General features: G+C 46.7%; 1 pseudogene; it reads right to left on the bottom strand.

Moving 5' to 3' along the window:
* The window catches only part of LOC142183487 (transmembrane protein 132A-like), an 86,037-nt pseudogene that overhangs the window by 43,573 nt on the left and 24,920 nt on the right, over positions 1–17,544 (bottom strand).

Below are 17,544 nucleotides of genomic sequence, written 5' to 3'. Positions count from 1 at the left end.
TAGTGCCATTGTCTCACTGGGAATTCAAAGAATATATTGGGGTTACATATCACTTCAATTCCAGGGAGAAGCTTGTCAGTGTAACGTGGCACTGACGGGCTCAATCGCCGCAACCCAGCTTTCCCAGGATCCTGAATGGAACACACTGACAGTGTATTCCCGTATACCCCATATATACACCCCAAATCCCCGTTCCAACGGTGTGCCCCCCCACCTTCACCTCAGAAATACCCTGCAAGTCCCCTAGCAATAGAATTGGGGCTATATACACCCACAATTTTTGCTACTGGTATATAGTGCCATTGTCTGACTGGTAATTCAAAGAATATATTGGGGTTATAAATACCCTCATTTCTTGCTACTGCCATATAGTGCCAGTTTCTGACTGGTAATTCAAAGAATATATTGGGGTTACGTGCACCCAAAATTTTTGCTACTGGTATATAGTGCCATTGTCTGACTGGGAATTCAAAGAATATATTGGGGTTACAAATACCCTCATTTCTTGCTACTGCCATATAGTGCCAGTTTCTGACTGGTAATTCAAAGAATATATTGGGGTTACGTGCACCCACAATTTTTGCTACTGGTATATAGTGCCAATTTCTAACTGGGAATTCAAAATGCGCAAGGCTCCCGGAAAGGGACGTGGACGAGGCCGTGGGCGAGGTCGGGGGAATGGTTCTGGGGAGCAAGGTAGCAGTGAAGCCACAGGGCGTCCCGTGCCTACTCCTGTGGGGCAGCAAGCATTGCGCCACTCCACAGTGCCAGGGTTGCTTGCCACATTAACTAAACTGCAGGGTACAAACCTTAGTAGGCCCGAGAACCAGGAACAGGTCTTGCAATGGCTGTCAGAGAACGCTTACAGCACATTGTCCAGCAGCCAGTCAGACTCTGCCTCCTCTCCTCCTATTACTCAACAGTCTTGTCCTCCTTCCTCCCAAAATTCCCAAGCTTCACAGAACAATAACCCCAACTGTCCCTGCTCCCCAGAGCTGTTCTCCGCTCCTTTCATTGTCCCTCAACCTGCCCCTCCACGTCACGATTCCACGAACCTAACAGAGGAGCATCTGTGTCCAGATGCTCAAACACTAGAGTCTCCTCCATCTCCGTTCGATTTGGTGGTGGATGACCAGCAACCCACCCTCATCGACGATGATGTGACGCAGTTGCCGTCAGGGCATCTAGTTGACCGGCACATTGTGCGGGAGGAGATGAGACAGGAGTTGGAAGAGGAAGTGGTGGATGATGAGGACACTGACCCGACCTGGACAGGGGGGATGTCAAGCGGGGAAAGTAGTGTGGATGTTGAGGCAGGTGCAGCACCAAAAAGGGTAGCTAGAGGCAGAGGTCAGCAGCTTAGGCGAAGCCAGGCCACACCCGGAATCTCCCAAGATGTTCCAGTTCGTACCCAGCCCCGAAAAACTCCCACCTCGAGGGCACGTTTCTCGAAGGTGTGGAGTTTTTTCAAGGAATGCGCAGAGGACAGATATAGTGTTGTCTGCACAATTTGCCTCTCGAAATTGATTAGGGGCTCTGAGAAGAGCAACCTGTCCACCACTTCAATGCGCCGTCATTTGGAATCCAAGCACTGGAATCAGTGGCAGACAGCAACGGCAGGACAAAGGCCGCCTGCCGTTCACGCCCCTGCCACTGCCTCTGCCACTGCCACTGCCACTGCTGACTGTGCTGGCGATGCACTCCAGAGGACGAGCCAGGACACCACTTCATCTGCCTCCGTCACTTTGTTGACTTCTTCCTCATCCTCCCCTGTTCCTGTCTTATCTCCTTCTCCTGCACCATCAAAGGCACCATCAGGCGCTTCTTTACAACAACCCACCAACTCTCAGACATTGGAGCGGCGGCAGAAATACACTGCTAACCACCCACACGCGCAAGCCTTGAACGCCAACATCGCTAAACTGCTGGTCCAGGAGATGTTGGCGTTCCGGCTTGTTGAAACTCCCGCCTTCCTGGACCTGATGGCAACTGCGGCACCTCGCTATGCCGTCCCTAGCCGTCACTACTTCTCCCGGTGTGCCGTCCCCGCCTTGCACCAGCACGTGTCACTCAACATCAGGCGGGCCCTTAGTTCCGCGCTTTGCACAAAGGTCCACTTGACCACCGACGCGTGGACAAGTGCATGCGGACAGGGACGCTACATTTCACTGACGGCACACTGGGTGAATGTAGTTGAGGCTGGGACTGCTTCCCAAACTGGCCCGGTGTACCTCGTCTCCCCGCCTAACATTCCTGGCAGGGACACGAGAAGAACACCCCCCTCCTCCTCCGCCTCCTCCTCTGCCACCGCCTCCGCTGTTAGATTGACCCCAGCTACGAGTTGGAAACGTTGCAGCACTGGCGTTGGTAGACGTCAGCAGGCTGTGCTGAAGCTGATCAGCTTGGGGGACAGACAGCACACTGCCTCCGAGGTGAGGGATGCCCTCCTCGATGAGACGGCAATATGGTTTGAGCCGCTGCACCTGGGCCCAGGCATGGTCGTTTGTGATAACGGCCGGAACCTGGTAGCAGCTCTGGAGCTTGCCGGACTCCAACATGTTCCATGCCTGGCCCACGTCTTCAACCTAGTGGTGCAACGTTTCCTAAAGAGCTACCCCAATGTTCCAGAGCTACTGGTGAAAGTGCGGCGCATGTGCGCCCCCTTTCGCAAGTCGACAGTAGCCGCTGCTAGCTTAAAATCTCTCCAGCAACGCCTGCATGTGCCACAACACCGGCTTTTGTGCGACGTCCCCACACGCTGGAACTCAACGTTTCAGATGTTGAATAGAGTGGTTGAGCAGCAGAGACCTTTGATGGAATACCAGCTACAAAACCCTAGGGTGCCACAAAGTCAGCTGCCTCAGTTTCACATCCATGAGTGGCCATGGATGAGAGACCTTTGTGACATCCTACGGGTGTTTGAGGAGTCCACAAGGAGGGTGAGCTCTGAGGATGCGATGGTGAGCCTTACAATCCCGCTCTTGTGTGTTCTGAGAGAATCCCTGATTGACATCAGGGATAACTCAGATCACACAGAGGAGTCAGGGATAACATCCGATCCGTCACAGCTGGAGAGTAGGTCCACACATCTGTCCGCTTCATCGCATTTAATGGAGGAGGAGGAGGAAGAAGAGTTGTCCGATGATGTGATGGTGATACAGGAGGCTCCCGGGCAACTTCGAATCGTCCCATTGTTGCAGCGCGGATGGGTAGACATGGAGGATGAGGAGGAAATGGAGATTGAACTTTCCGGTGGGGCCAGAGGAGTCATGCCAACTAACACTGTGGCAGACATGGCTGAGTTCATGTTGGGGTGCTTTACAACCGACAAGCGTATTGTCAAAATCATGGAGGACAACCAGTACTGGATCTTTGCTATCCTTGACCCCCGGTATAAAAACAACATCTCGTCTTTTATTCCGGTAGAGGGGAGGGCCAATCGCATCAATGCTTGCCACAGGCAATTGGTGCAGAATATGATGGAGATGTTTCCAGCATGTGACGTTGGCGGCAGGGAGGGCAGTTCCTCCAGTAGGCGACCAAGTTCTCACCGGTCCACACAAACGAGGGGCACACTGTCTAAGGTCTGGGACACCTTGATGGCACCCCCTCGCCAAAGTGCCGCCACGGAGGGTCCTAGTGTCACCAGGCGTGAGAAGTATAGGCGCATGTTGCGGGAATACCTTTCCGACCACAGCCCTGTCCTCTCCGACCCCTCTGCGCCCTACACGTATTGGGTGTCGAAGTTGGACCTGTGGCTTGAACTTGCCCTATATGCCTTGGAGGTGCTGTCCTGTCCTGCCGCCAGCGTCCTATCTGAGAGGGTGTTCAGTGCAGCCGGTGGCATCATCACTGACAAGCGCACAGCTGAGAGTGCCGACCGGCTCACTTTGATAAAAATGAACCACCACTGGATAGAGCCTTCATTTTTGTGCCCACCTGTGTAAAGCACCCCAACATGAAACTCCATGTCTGTACTCAACCTCTCCAATTCCTCCGCATCCTCATACTCATCCACCATAAGCGTTGCACAATTCTGCTAATACTAGGCTCCCTCCACCCTGATTTCCCCCAACTCTGCTGGTTAGAGGCTCCCTCCACCCTGATTTCCACCAACTCTGCTGGTTAAAGGCTCCCTCCACCCTGCTTTCCCACAACTCTGCTGGTTAGAGGCTCCCTCCACCCTGCTTTCCCACAACTCTGCTGGTTAGAGGCTCCCTCCACGCTGCTTTCCCACAACTCTGCTGGTTAGAGGCTCCCTCCACCCTGATTTCCACCAACTCTGCTGGTTAGAGGCTCCCTCCACGCTGCTTTCCCACAACTCTGCTGGTTAGAGGCTCCCTCCACCCTGATTTCCACCAACTCTGCTGGTTAGAGGCTCCCTCCACCCTGCTTTCCCACAACTCTGCTGGTTAGAGGCTCCCTCCACCATGAATTGGTCCAAACTGGGGTTTTAGAGGCTCCCTCCACCATGATTTGGTCCAAACTGGGCTGGTTAGAGGCTCCCTCCATCATGAATTGGTCCAAACTGGGCTGGTTAGAGGCTCCCTCCACCATGAATTGGTCCAAACTGGGGTTTTTAGAGGCTCCCTCCACCATGAATTGGTCCAAACTGGGGTTTTTAGAGGCTCCCTCCACCATGAATTTGCCCAAACTGGGCTGTTTAGAGGCTCCCTCCATCATGAATTGGTCCAAACTGGGTTTTTTAGAGGCTCCCTCCACCATGAATTGGTCCAAACTGGGTTTTTTAGAGGCTCCCTCCACCATGAATTTGCCCAAACTGGGCTGGTTAGAGGCTCCCTCCACCATGAATTTGCCCAAACTGGGGTTTTTAGAGGCTCCCTCCATCATGAATTGGTCCAAACTGGGGTTTTAGAGGCTCCCTCCACCATGAATTGGTCCAAAATGGGTTTTTTGAGACTCCCTCCACCATGAATTTGCCCAAACTGGGCTGGTTAGAGGCTCCCTCCACCATTAATTGGTCCAAACTGGGCTGGTTAGAGGCTCCCTCCACCATGAATTTGCCCAAACTGGGCTGTTTAGAGGCTCCCTCCATCATGAATTGGTCCAAACTGGGCTGGTTAGAGGCTCCCTCCACCATGAATTGGTCCAAACTGGGTTTTTTAGAGGCTCCCTCCACCATGAATTGGTCCAAACTGGGCTGGTTAGAGGCTCCCTCCACCATGAATTGGTCCAAACTGGGGTTTTTAGAGGCTCCCTCCACCATGAATTGGTCCAAACTGGGGTTTTTAGAGGCTCCCTCCACCATGAATTTGCCCAAACTGGGCTGTTTAGAGGCTCCCTCCATCATGAATTGGTCCAAACTGGGCTGCTTAGAGGCTCCCTCCACCATGAATTGGTCCAAACTGGGCTGGTTAGAGGCTCCCTCCACCATGAATTGGTCCAAACTGGGCTTGTTAGAGGCTCCCTCCACCATGAATTGGTCCAAACTGGGGTTTTTAGAGGCTCCCTCCACCATGAATTTGCCCCAAGTCTGCTGGTTAGAGGCTCAATCCACCCTGATTTTCAAAACAAATGTTGGTGCCAACCTCAACTTACTACAAGGGCCAAATTCACTGCTGGTGACAAGCTCTCCTCACTGCAAGTGCCAAATACACATGTTTCAAGGTGTTTTCCTACTGTCAGAGAGGTGGTATTGAGTGTGTAAAGTGTGTAGTTGTTAGGCTGTGATGTTGGGGTAATAGAGGGTCTTTGGTGTGTTAGATGCCCCCAGACATGCTTCCCCTGCTGTCCCAGTGTCATTCCAGAGGTGTTGGCATCATTTCCTGGGTTGTCATAGTGGACTTGGTGACCCTCCAGACACGGATTTGGGTTTCCCCCTTAACGAGTATCTGTTCCCCATAGACTATAATGGGGTTCGAAACCCGTTCGAACACACGAACATTGAGCGGCTGTTCGAATCAAATTTCGAACCTCGAACATTTTAGTGTTCGCTCATCTCTAATCCTTACCAATATCACAATATTGTGATATTGTCAATATGACAATCCCCAATACGTTAGAAGAATTTACTTCACCTCACTAAATGCTACATTGTATGTACTGTGAGAAGGTGACAGGCAGAGTGCTGGAGTCCAGATATACAACCCAAGGTTTATGACGTGTGGTCCAGGGTGAATCTAGAGTAGGCCTCAGCCAAGGTGTAGATACTTGGCTCAGTACTGAGCCAGAAAAACGGTGCAGATCCATGGAGTGAAAGGAGGTGTATGGTTCCTTCCTGTAATCCTGAGTCCATTGAGACATAGACATTTTCTGATTATCGATAACAATGCATTTCCCTATTTCCGGAAACGGATTGTCACTACTACTTTCCCCCATACACCCCATTATACTTACCATACAGGCTTCTTCCGGTGAGACAGCTCCTCCCTCTGTAATTATTCTGGTTGTGCGCTTCACCGGTAATTCACCTCTACTGAGCTTCCAAGCATCAACAGTACAGGTGGATCATTCCTGCTGAGATGGAGGAGTACAGGAGGAGCTGTCTCGCCGGAAGAAGCTTGGAAGGTAAGAGTATAATATGGGTAGGGGATTGGGCTGAGTAGGTAGAGAAGGGTGGGATAGTTAGAGAGACAAGGAGGGGGTGTATAGGAGGCAGGGAGAAAGGGAAAAGGGGAGGATTAAGGTGAGAGGGGGCAGGAAGCTGAGCATGTAAACAAAAGCAGGAGATACCAGTAGCATCCAGAGACACACAGAAATCACTCAAAACACGCTAAAAGGTATATGGGTGCATTTATTAACCCATTAGTAGCACTGACAGACATTTATTTATTTTTTTTTAAAAAGCACACTTTTATTTGCCCATAAACCCCTTTAAACTGCAACACTGTTAATGACTTAGCAGCACATTGATGTGCATGAATAGACACCTTAATCTAAACAAAAAAGTAATAAATACAGACTACCACTCACTTGTATTCTGCAGGATCCTTGAACACTTAACGTATCATGCTCTGCTTGCACTGTTACACACTGATCCTGGGAAATTCTTGAGTGACCATCAATCCCTGAGCGGTGAAATATTACACGTGCCACAGGATCAGAAAGTGATATCACTCCACCAACAATCTCGCCTTGAATCCCTTTAACCCGAGCTCCCAAAATTTCCCATGGAATATTCTGTAATAAAAGGACAAAAGTACAAATTATACAATAACCAAGAGTTATCATAATAAACAAAGGGAGAAATTACACTGGAAACCAATTTGCAATGATAATATCTTTTTAGATTCTGAAGTACAAAATTTCATTGTGAAAGGTGAAACTGGAACATTAAACATTAGAAGTTTTGGACTCCTGACTGTAGCTATCAAACACTAATGCAAAATACTGACCACAAAACCCTCTGTGAAAAAACAGTATATTTACGGCCATCATTTGCATTTTTGACAGCAATTTTCTGACCTGTGTTTTAGAAACAAAGAATTTTCTAATCAGAATTTTTCCTGATTAATACTGGGTCAGTTTTGGATCCATATATTCTGTAGAATTCACACAAAGCTTACATTAGAGGGGTCCTCATTAAATTTGGCTCTCAACTCAAGCATAAAAGACGACATGATTTTCACATTTTAGTTGTTAATATTTAGAGATGAGCAAACAGTAAAATATTCGATATTTGTTATTCGTTTCGAATAGCCGCTCAATATTCGACTATTCGATCGAATATCGAACCCCATTATAGTCTATAAGGGAAAAATGCTTAGTTTCAGGGGATACCACCATTTGACTCAGGAGGGTCACCAAGTCCACTATGACACCTCAGCAAATGATGCCAACACCTCTGCAATGCAACTGGGACAGCAGGGGAAGCATGCCTGGGGGCATCTAACAAGCCCAAGTCACTGTTTTACCCCAACATCACAGCCTATCAACTACACACTTTCCACACTCAAAAAAACCTCTAACAAAGTGAGAAAATACCTGGAAACCTTTTTTCTTCTCCAAATGGATGGACAGAAACCCAAATTTAAGCAAAAGAAACATTAACAAGCACCCCTTTAAATCACTTTTTTAACTTTTATGGTAGAGTTGGAAGGGACCTCAAGGGCCATCAGGTCCAACCCCCTGCGAGTGCAGTTTTCCTAAATCATCCCAGCTATATGTTTATCCAGATTCCGCTTGAAGATTTCCATTGATGGAGCGCCCACCACCTCCCGTGGCAGCCTATTCCACTCTCTCACTACCCTCACTGTCAGAAAGTTTTTCCTAATGTCTAATCTGTATCTCTTTCCCTTTAGTTTCATCCCATTACTTCTTGTACTTCCTTGTGCTAATGAGAATAGGGTAGATCCCTCTGCACTGTGACTACCTTTCAGATATTTGTAGACTGCTATTAAATCTCCCCTCAGCCTTCTCTTCTGCAAACTAGACAATCCCAGTTCTTTTAGCCGCTCCTCATAGGACATGGTTTGCAGACCTTCCACCATTTTGGTTGCTCTTCTCTGGACTTGCTCCAATATATCGATGTCTTTCTTGAATTGAGGCGCCCAGAACTGTACACAGTATTCCAGGTGTGGTCTGACCAGGGAAGAGTACAGCGGAATAATGACCTCTCTTGATCTAGATTCAATGCTTGTCTTAATACATCCCAGAATTTTATTAGCCTTTTTTGCAGCAGCACCGCACTGTTGGCTCATGTTGAATTTGTGATCTACTATTATGCCCAAGTCCTTTTCCCCTATGCTATCACTTAGTTCTATTCCTCCCATACTATATATGTTTTTTACATATACATCACATTGCCAATGACAACCACAGATGGAATAGGCAATGGGAAATCCATCAGTACCCACCCTGAACTGTCATTGTGGATGTGTGTGTGTGTGTGATGTGGTAAGACCTTCCAAAATTCACTTTTATGGCCCTTAACGTGAGTCCTTCCAAATTAAGTTACAGGCCCTTAAGCTGAGCTACCAGCAGAGATTGAGGCCCTTCAGGTGACTTCAGCCTTGCACCAGCAGAGTTTTTTGCCCTTTGGGTGAGTTGAGCCTTGCGCCAGCAGAGTGTTAGCCCCTTTAAAATTCTTAGCCCCTAAAACAGTGGTTCCAGAACCATCACTCTCATTGTGATGGATTGATGCAGTGGATTGGACTGAGGACCCAGACATTGACCTTGATTTGGATTGTGACATTGATAACATTTTGGCATCAAGTCCTGGGGGTAACTTCTATTTAGAGGGTCGCAAAGGTGGAGAATTGGCTGAAACCACTACTACCGGTAATGGTCTTCTAATATGGGACTCTACATTACCTCTACAGGGTTCTGATCAGGTGTTAATAGTCCAAACAACATGCTCCAGTATTTTAGATGTAGATCAGAAACCCCTTTCCCTTCCGACACCAGATTTAACAAAGCTTCACCATCATCATCCTGCTGAGGTGGAGCTACTAAAGGAAACCATGCCTTCAAAGGCATGTTCTGGAGCTGCAACTGAGCCAAATCTAAACACAGAGTCCTTTGGAACGGAACAAAATTCACCAGCAGTGTTTTTGGCCCTTAGGGTGAGTTGAGCCTTGAACCAGCATTTGTCCCATAACATCAGGCGGGCCCTAAGTTCTGCGCTAAGTTGCACAAAATTCCACTTGACCATCGACGCGTGGACAAGCACATGCGGCCAGGGACGCTGAATCTCAATAGCGGCACACTGGCTGAATGGTTGAGGCTGGGACCGGGTCGCAAACTGTGGCGGCCTGCCTCGTCTCCCCATCCAATATTCCTGGCAGGAGTGTGGAAACACCACCCTCCTCCTCCGCCGTTGAATTGACCCCAGCTACTGGCGTGGGGAGACGTCAGCAGGCCGTCCTGAAGCTCATCAGCTTGGGGGACAGACAGCACAGTGCCTCCGAGGTCAGGGATGCCATCCTGGATGAGATGGCAATGTTTTTTGCCCCGATGCACCTTGGCCCAGGTGCAGGTTGGCGTATGTCATAATGGCCGGAACCTGGTAGCAGATCTGGAGCTTGTCAGACTCAAACACGGTCCACACATGGCCCAAATTTTCAAATTATTGGTGCAACGGTTTCTAACAACGTACCCCAATTTACACAAGCTACTGGTTAAAGTGCGGCGCTTGTGCTCCCACTTTGGCAAGTCTACAGTACCTGGTGCTAGCCTCAATACACTCCAGCAATGCCCACATCTGCCTGAAGCACCGGTTGTTGTGCGAGGTCACCACACGCTGAAACACTAGATACCGTATGTTGAGCAGGGTGTGTGAGCAGCAGAGACCTTTGATAGAGTTCCATCTACAAAACCCAAGGGTTCATCAAAGTCAGCTCCCTCAGTTTCTGCACCATGAGTTTCCATGGGTGGCAGACTTATGTGAAATTCTATCCCATCCTTTCCACTGGACAAGAAACATTAGCATGCACTCATCACAATTCCTGATATGGCAGCTGTGTTAAGCAGGGTGCAGGGTACAACGCAGACCAGGCCCGAGCACCGGGAAGAGGTGTTACAATGGCTAGAGGATAATGCTTCCAGCTGCTTTTCAAGCAACCGGTCAGCCACTACCTACAGTCGTGTTCATACCCTAGAGTCTGCCCCTCTTTCCTCCCAACATGACCAATCTTTCCAACAGAGTCATCCCACCCTTGCCCCCTTTTGAGGAAACCCGCACCATTCACTTGATATTCTTTGAAGGACTTTTCTCTTCTCTTTTGCAGCAATACACAAATCTGCTGAAGTTCCTTTGGGAGCTCAGAGGAGGTGGCCTCAGTGCTGAGAAACACATCTGATGCCCCTTGGCGATATGCATTAAGATAAACATTGACCAACCAAGTGTAGTCAGCTAGCATAGCATTGAGCATGGCTAAACACAGAGAAAAAGGTGTACCACTTCCAGAGATAGTAACTCCAGTGCTGCAGTTGGCAATGGACGGTGTAACAGGATTAGCTCAGGGATCGCTGTCTTGACCACTTTTGGCACAAAATGAAAATCCAATCCAGCCAAGTATGATGCAACTGGCCGTAACCAGTTTTATTAGGGTTTTTCAGGCAAAACAAAACAGAAACAATACAAAATAAAATTGTAGCCATTCGGCTTCTACCTTCAACAGCAGGTATCCTAACTATGAGAGCTGGGCCTTCTGCACAGCTCCCTAAACACAAAAACAGCAGTATTACTCACAACTTCACAAGTAGTTTCCCAGGAGCAGAGAGAGCCATATATCTGTGGGCTGACTGCCCTTTTATATAAGAAAACAAAAAACTTGCAAGTCTTCAGTAGGTGATATCTTTTTTAATGGCTAACTCATAACGATGACAGAATATGACATTTCGAAGCTTCCTCTGGCTGCTTCTTCAGATATATCTAAAAACACTTTCTACAGGCTGCATATTTATGTATAACTGGACACAGGGATAGGATTTCAGGAGGGGGGGGGAGAGGCTTACCACTGGCTAACACGGTACAAAAACAAACATTTTCCTTATGCCCTTTTATACACATACTTCTGGATAGCAAGGATTTATCCCCACATATCCCAAAACCTGGAGTGGCTGAATGGAGTAGAGACACCAATACTCCCTGCTCCAGCAGCCAGACCTTTACCAGGGTTTTGGTAAGACCCAACAGCCAGGAGCGCAGCTTTGCTCAGCTGCACCTAGATTGTGTATGACAGGAACCTGGGAGAAACGTATACTCCTTCTCCCACTTTTACCCTGGTCCTGTCACAATGGTTACACCAGATGTTCGGATTGTCCTTCATTAAAGTTTCCTTATACTTTAGGAAAGAAACTTGTGAGGGTGAAAGGATGAGATATGGCATCAAACAATCCTTAACTGTACTTGTGTGACTTTGAAGAATGCCACCAGTTGCCATTGAGAATAGGTAGACATCAGCGACCTGAGTATCAAATATATTGTTTAGTGTATCACACCGTATTGAGGGGAAGTGGTTCAACAGAGGGAGAAAAGGACCCGAAAAGAGAAGTTTGAAACGAACTGTTCTGTATCCCAGTTTTCCACCGTCCATGGAAAGCTGGACTCCTGTCCCTGCAGTGTATAGCTCTGAGAAGGGCTGCTCTTGTTCTTCGGTTTTTCCCTGCCTATCTGAAGCTAATGCCTATCTAGCCCTCAACATCTCTGACCGCAAAAATGGAGAATATGCCGGCGGCCGTTCTTATAAATGAGAGATCACATGTTTTCGGCAGCCAATGGGTTTTATAAAAAAATTTTAACTGCTTCCGTTGTCGTAGTTCCTGTCCCACCTCCCCTGCGCAGTTATTGGTGCAAAAAAAGCGCCAGGGAAGGTGGGAGGGGATACAAATTTTTACTGCGTATGCGACCTGGAATTCGATTGGAATCGAATACCTCGAACGGCCTGATATTCAATCGAATAGCTACTCTATCGAACGGTGTTCACTCATCTCTACTAATATTGCCACTTTGGAAAAGAAAAATAAGGAGTCTCCCCCTCCATCAACGTCTAGTCAACTTAGATCCCTTAGACTCTAACTGCAAATCCTTCTGGCATGTCTTCATGAAAGTGCGGTTTTATACACCGCTAGATAGCGACAGTGCACTGAATTCAGAAAAACAGTTAGCTTTCTTGCTATAAACCCCACTGCTGGAAATATCAGTGCCGTTAATTTCGGCAGCGATATCTCCTCTCTGTTAGAAGGGCATTCCTCATAGATCAGCGTCATTACTCTTGACCCTCTTGACAGTATTTGTCCATAGCCTTGTACTGGGGTGTTCTTCACATCTCAGCCCCCTCTGACAGTACAAGGCTATGTTAGAGTACTATCGGGGGAGGGAGGAGGCTGAGCCATGAAGATTGTCCTCCTGACAGTGGGGAGATATCAGTGCTGAAATTAACAGCACGGATATCTCTAACCCCGGGGGGAAAAAAAAAATAAATTGGAAAGCCGACAGTGTGCTGAATTCAGTGCTTTGACGACTTTCTAGCGGAATATAAAACCGCACTTTCATGAGGATATGTAAGGTCCTCTTTAAACGTTTTCAGCTGCAATCCTACTTGCAAAATAATAGAGTTGGTTTGTTCCTACGCCAAGAATGGGAAACAGATTCAGACTAAATCCCGCATAGCACATCTAGTGGACTCACACAGCCTTAAAATACTTGATCCATCCATGCCCAGCAAGTTAAACTATGAGTCTTTATACAAACAAAGATAGATCCCTCAACTCCAAAGCCTTCCAATGATGATATTAAAAGCTTCTTGCAAACTCTCCCTCTGCCTAAAATACCCCAGTCCAAACCACAGTCACTCTTGGCCACCTTCTCTATTAAGGACTTTATTGTTGCCATCACATCCCTGAAACCTCAACATGGCCCTTGGTCCTGACAGATTTACTTAAGAATTACTACAATTACTACTACTATTCTCTATAATTCTGGCCCCACCTTGCTGTGTCTTCTAATAAGACATTTGAGAGAGATGCTACAGGCGACCCAAGCCAGAGAAAGAACAAGTAACACCCTTCCAGTTTCAGCCTAATTTTCTTATTGAATTAAAATTAAAATTTATGCTAAAATCCTTGCAGACCCATAGTGCTGTATTATATTCCATGGTACAACCAGATTAGGTGGGCTTTGTGGCTGGGTGCCAAGCTCCAGATGGGACTAGGAGGTTTATGAACCTTTTTCAATGGGCAGAACGCCTTCTCTGCTCCTCACTTTGGATGAGGAGTTTGACAGGGTCCACTGGGGTTATCTAGCTAGAATTTTTCACAGGTTCGGAGTGCAGGGGTCTCTTAAGTCTGTTATACTTGTTCTATACTATACTCAACATCTTCAGTAAGAGTACTGGCCTATGCCCACCTGCTACTACTTCCTCCATGCTGTAGCCTGAACCTGAACTCCCTACAGCCAACACAGATTAGTCAGCAGCACTTGCAAAGCACTGCCCTGCCTCCACCTGTCCTTTCAGCTTCTACTGATGCTCCTCAGGATCCCTACACTGCTGCCTTTGTGTATGGAACTATAGCTCCTGTATAACTCTGGCACCATGCACTTTCCACCTCTACTATTCCCCCTCAGACTGTCCTGACCCCCTCCTCCCCATCTGGGGGTGACGATTTAGATTCGGGGCAACCCCCTCTATCTCTCTGTACGCTGTACTGGATATTGAAGATGAGGCTCCATCATTGTCCCCCCTCCAACACTATGGTGACCAGGCTTCAACCCCTGCTCCTATGCAGTCTCAATGGGTCCAGCTACTTACTCACCTACTGACTAGACAGGACTTTCAGTCTATGGTTGCTGAAGTCACTAGTGTCTCCCGCAAAGAAATCCCTGCTTTACAGAAAGACTTTCAGCAAATCATTTCTAGGGTGGAGACTTTAGAGGAGGACCACAACCAGACTCGGGTCCATTTTTCCCAGCTTCAGACTTCGGTCTATTTCCAATGTCAGGTTGTGCAGGAAACGCAGCGCCACACAGAGGACTTGGACAATCGTGGGCGCTGTAACAATATTAGAGTCAAGGGCCTCTATGAGACTAACAGGGCCAAGGACTTAAATGTCACACTGGAGGCAACATTTAACGCTATTCTTCAGGAGCCCCCCCTTCCCGTGAAATTAAGTTGGATTGTGCCCACAGAGTCTTGCACCCAAAGGGAGTTGGCCGAACTCAACGAGATGTCATATGTTGTACATGATTTTGCTCTTAAAAAGGCCATCCTTTCTAAAGCCCACCATCTTAAGGTCATTGACGGAGCCATGATAGGCTGTGACCAGGTGGGATTCATAAAAGGGAGACAGGCTCCAGATGGGACGAGACGTGTGATCACACTGATTGCGGTGGCTCGGATCTGGCGGACACCTTCTCTGTAGAAGGATGTGGAGAAGACATTCGACAGCGTTCATTGGGAGGTAGCTTTTTAAGGTTTTACATAAATTTGGTCTTTCAGAGCCCATAGCTACTGCAATATCTGCACTCTACTCTAGTCCATCCGCACGAGTGCTGGCAAATGGGGTTCTGTCCCACCCCTTCCATATCTCAAATGGCACGAGACAAGGATGTCCACTGTCCCTCTTAATAATTTTCTTTAATGATGGAGACCTGTAGTGCTAAGGTATTAATTGACCATCCAGAATCCATATTGACAGTATCCCTTTAAGAATATTAGATGGTAACAGTTAGGGAGCCTTCACACGGAGTAAACGCTCGCTCATTTTGAACGTAAAACTCGTTCAGAGTGAGTGGCGTTAAAACAGATCCCATTGACTCTATGGGTGACGGCACACGTGCGCTCCCCCACTGAAATCAATGGGAGGCTTTTTTACCTATTGCTTTCCATTGCTACACCCACAAACTTCTCCAGCTGCTTATAACATGAAAACTCTGTACCGCACTGTGAACATGGACTGCACCTTTCAGAAATCCAAACACGAGTCTTTTGGAAGACAATTTCGGCAGCAGATTTGAGGTCAGTTGCTGGCGGGAGGCAATTAGTTGGGCTAAGCAATCCACGGTATGCGACTCACATTTGGAACAATATAGCAAATTGCTCTTACGCTGGTATTACCCTCCCCTCTGTCTATATAAGTTCTATCCTCTTTGCCCCTCTTGTTGGAGAGGTTGTGGAGGGATTGGCTCACTGTTCCACGTGTTTTGGCACTTCCCGATTATACAGCCCTTTTGGATATTTGTTTTTTCATTAAAAAATAAACTGTATGGAGGTGGGGTGGGATCAACACCCGAGCTGGCGCTGCTCCTGTTGGGCGTCCATACGACGCCAAGCAAGTATAGGACTGTCATATGCAAAGTATGTGGGGCGGCTTGCATACTTATTCCCCAAAGATAGAAGTCTACCTCTTGTCCGACATTGATGGAGCTGATTTCCATGGTATCAATGAACTACCAATATGAACAAATTTATGCATACAATGGTGGAACCTTGGCCCAATTAAGAAACAATTGGGAGATATGGGTGACCCTAATCCCCCTCCAAATGCCCATTGACAACCTACATGTTCTGGCCATTTCCAGTGCTATTGGTATACCCCCTATCATCCGGGCCTAATCAGGAGTGGGATGCAGCGACGGAAAGCTGATGCACTTTCTCTACATAAGTCTATGAAAAGAGAAGGGGGATTTAAAAAAAGACACTCAAATAAATGTTGCTGTTGCATTGTGCTGTTCCTTTAAAAAAAAAAAACATAAAAAACAATTCCAACACTAGGTTCAGAATGTTCTAGCATTCGAAAAACAAAAACTCAATCTGCTTATAATGTGGTTACTTGCGGAAACCATCAACTTATAATGGGGTCCACCAGGTTTCCCCCCGAAAAATGCAGAGAGAAAAGTATTCCATATTTTTCAAGCCGAACGGAAACCAGGTGCAGGTATGAACCTAGCCTTAGTTATAGATAACAAGCCATAGCAAAGATTAGGCAATAAATTAATTAACTAGTCAGAAGAAGCAGAAGAACCTCACTCCCTCCTCCTCACTCCATAGAACTCTATGTCTGAGGCTGAATATGGAGGAAGATATAATGTAAAGAATTAGTCAGATTGAAGATAAGGAGCAGATAAACAGTTAAGTGGAGAAGGAAACAGAAATCCTTAATATTATATATTACAAAGATTCTTATATTTAAATGCAAAATTCAATCATAAAAAAAGTTGTTTGTAACTAAGATATATTTTAAGCATTTTAACCTACTGCATGTCTTTTTAAGTATTTCAGAAAACATATATCTTACCTCTTGGCTCTGTATGTGCTGAAGTGATGCCCTTACATGTGGCTCACGGGCCCCCAGACGTGGAATAAAAAAAGTTTCATTGTGTGACTGTGCCAAAGAACCTTGAGGCAATGTAGAATCGTCGCCAGATACTGTTTTCTGTAACCGGAAGTATTGTGGAACATCTTTTACTTCTAAAGATATTGGTAGCATTGGTGTGTTCATAGCATGGATAGAAGCTGTAAAGATTTAACAAAAAAAATCATTAAAATTCAAACACAAAAACCTAATGTAAAGATTCATAACGTAAAGATTAGGCACAATGCTACTATCACATTGAAAGCTTTGTAAGGCTAAGGCCCCACATTGCAGAAACGCAATTTTTTTTTTGTTGTTGTTGCAGATTTCGTCGAGGTTTTTTGAGCCAAAGTCAAAAATGACTACAATGTGTGGCCTCTTTCTTAGAATTTGATCAAATTCATGGTGCTGCAAAGGCTATCAAACAATTGATTGTGGTATTGCTGGGCATCAGATTCCTGCTGATACGATATTGACCAATCCTAAGTAAAACAGACTGATGAACACTATGGGCAATTTTGTCTTCTGTAAATTTGTATCAATTGTTTCGTGGTACATAGTTACATAGTTGGTATGGTTGAAAAGAAAGAAATATATCTATCAACTTCAACCAGGATATTTCAGGGCATAACACCCTTTACCTTTCCATAAGCTTTAATGGAATTGTTCCCTAAAAGGGATCTAATCATTCTTTTAAGCTGTCATATGTGACCAGTGCCTTGTGTAGGCTGTTCCACAGATTCACAGCCTATGAAGAAACCTTTTTTTCTCCAGACAGAGGGAGTGTTC

This window comes from Leptodactylus fuscus, chromosome 10, assembly GCF_031893055.1.
Source record: "Leptodactylus fuscus isolate aLepFus1 chromosome 10, aLepFus1.hap2, whole genome shotgun sequence".
NCBI classification, from domain to species: domain Eukaryota; kingdom Metazoa; phylum Chordata; class Amphibia; order Anura; family Leptodactylidae; genus Leptodactylus; species Leptodactylus fuscus.
The sequence above is the reverse complement of the archived record's forward strand: the minus strand, read 5'-3'. Positions and strand labels throughout refer to the sequence as shown.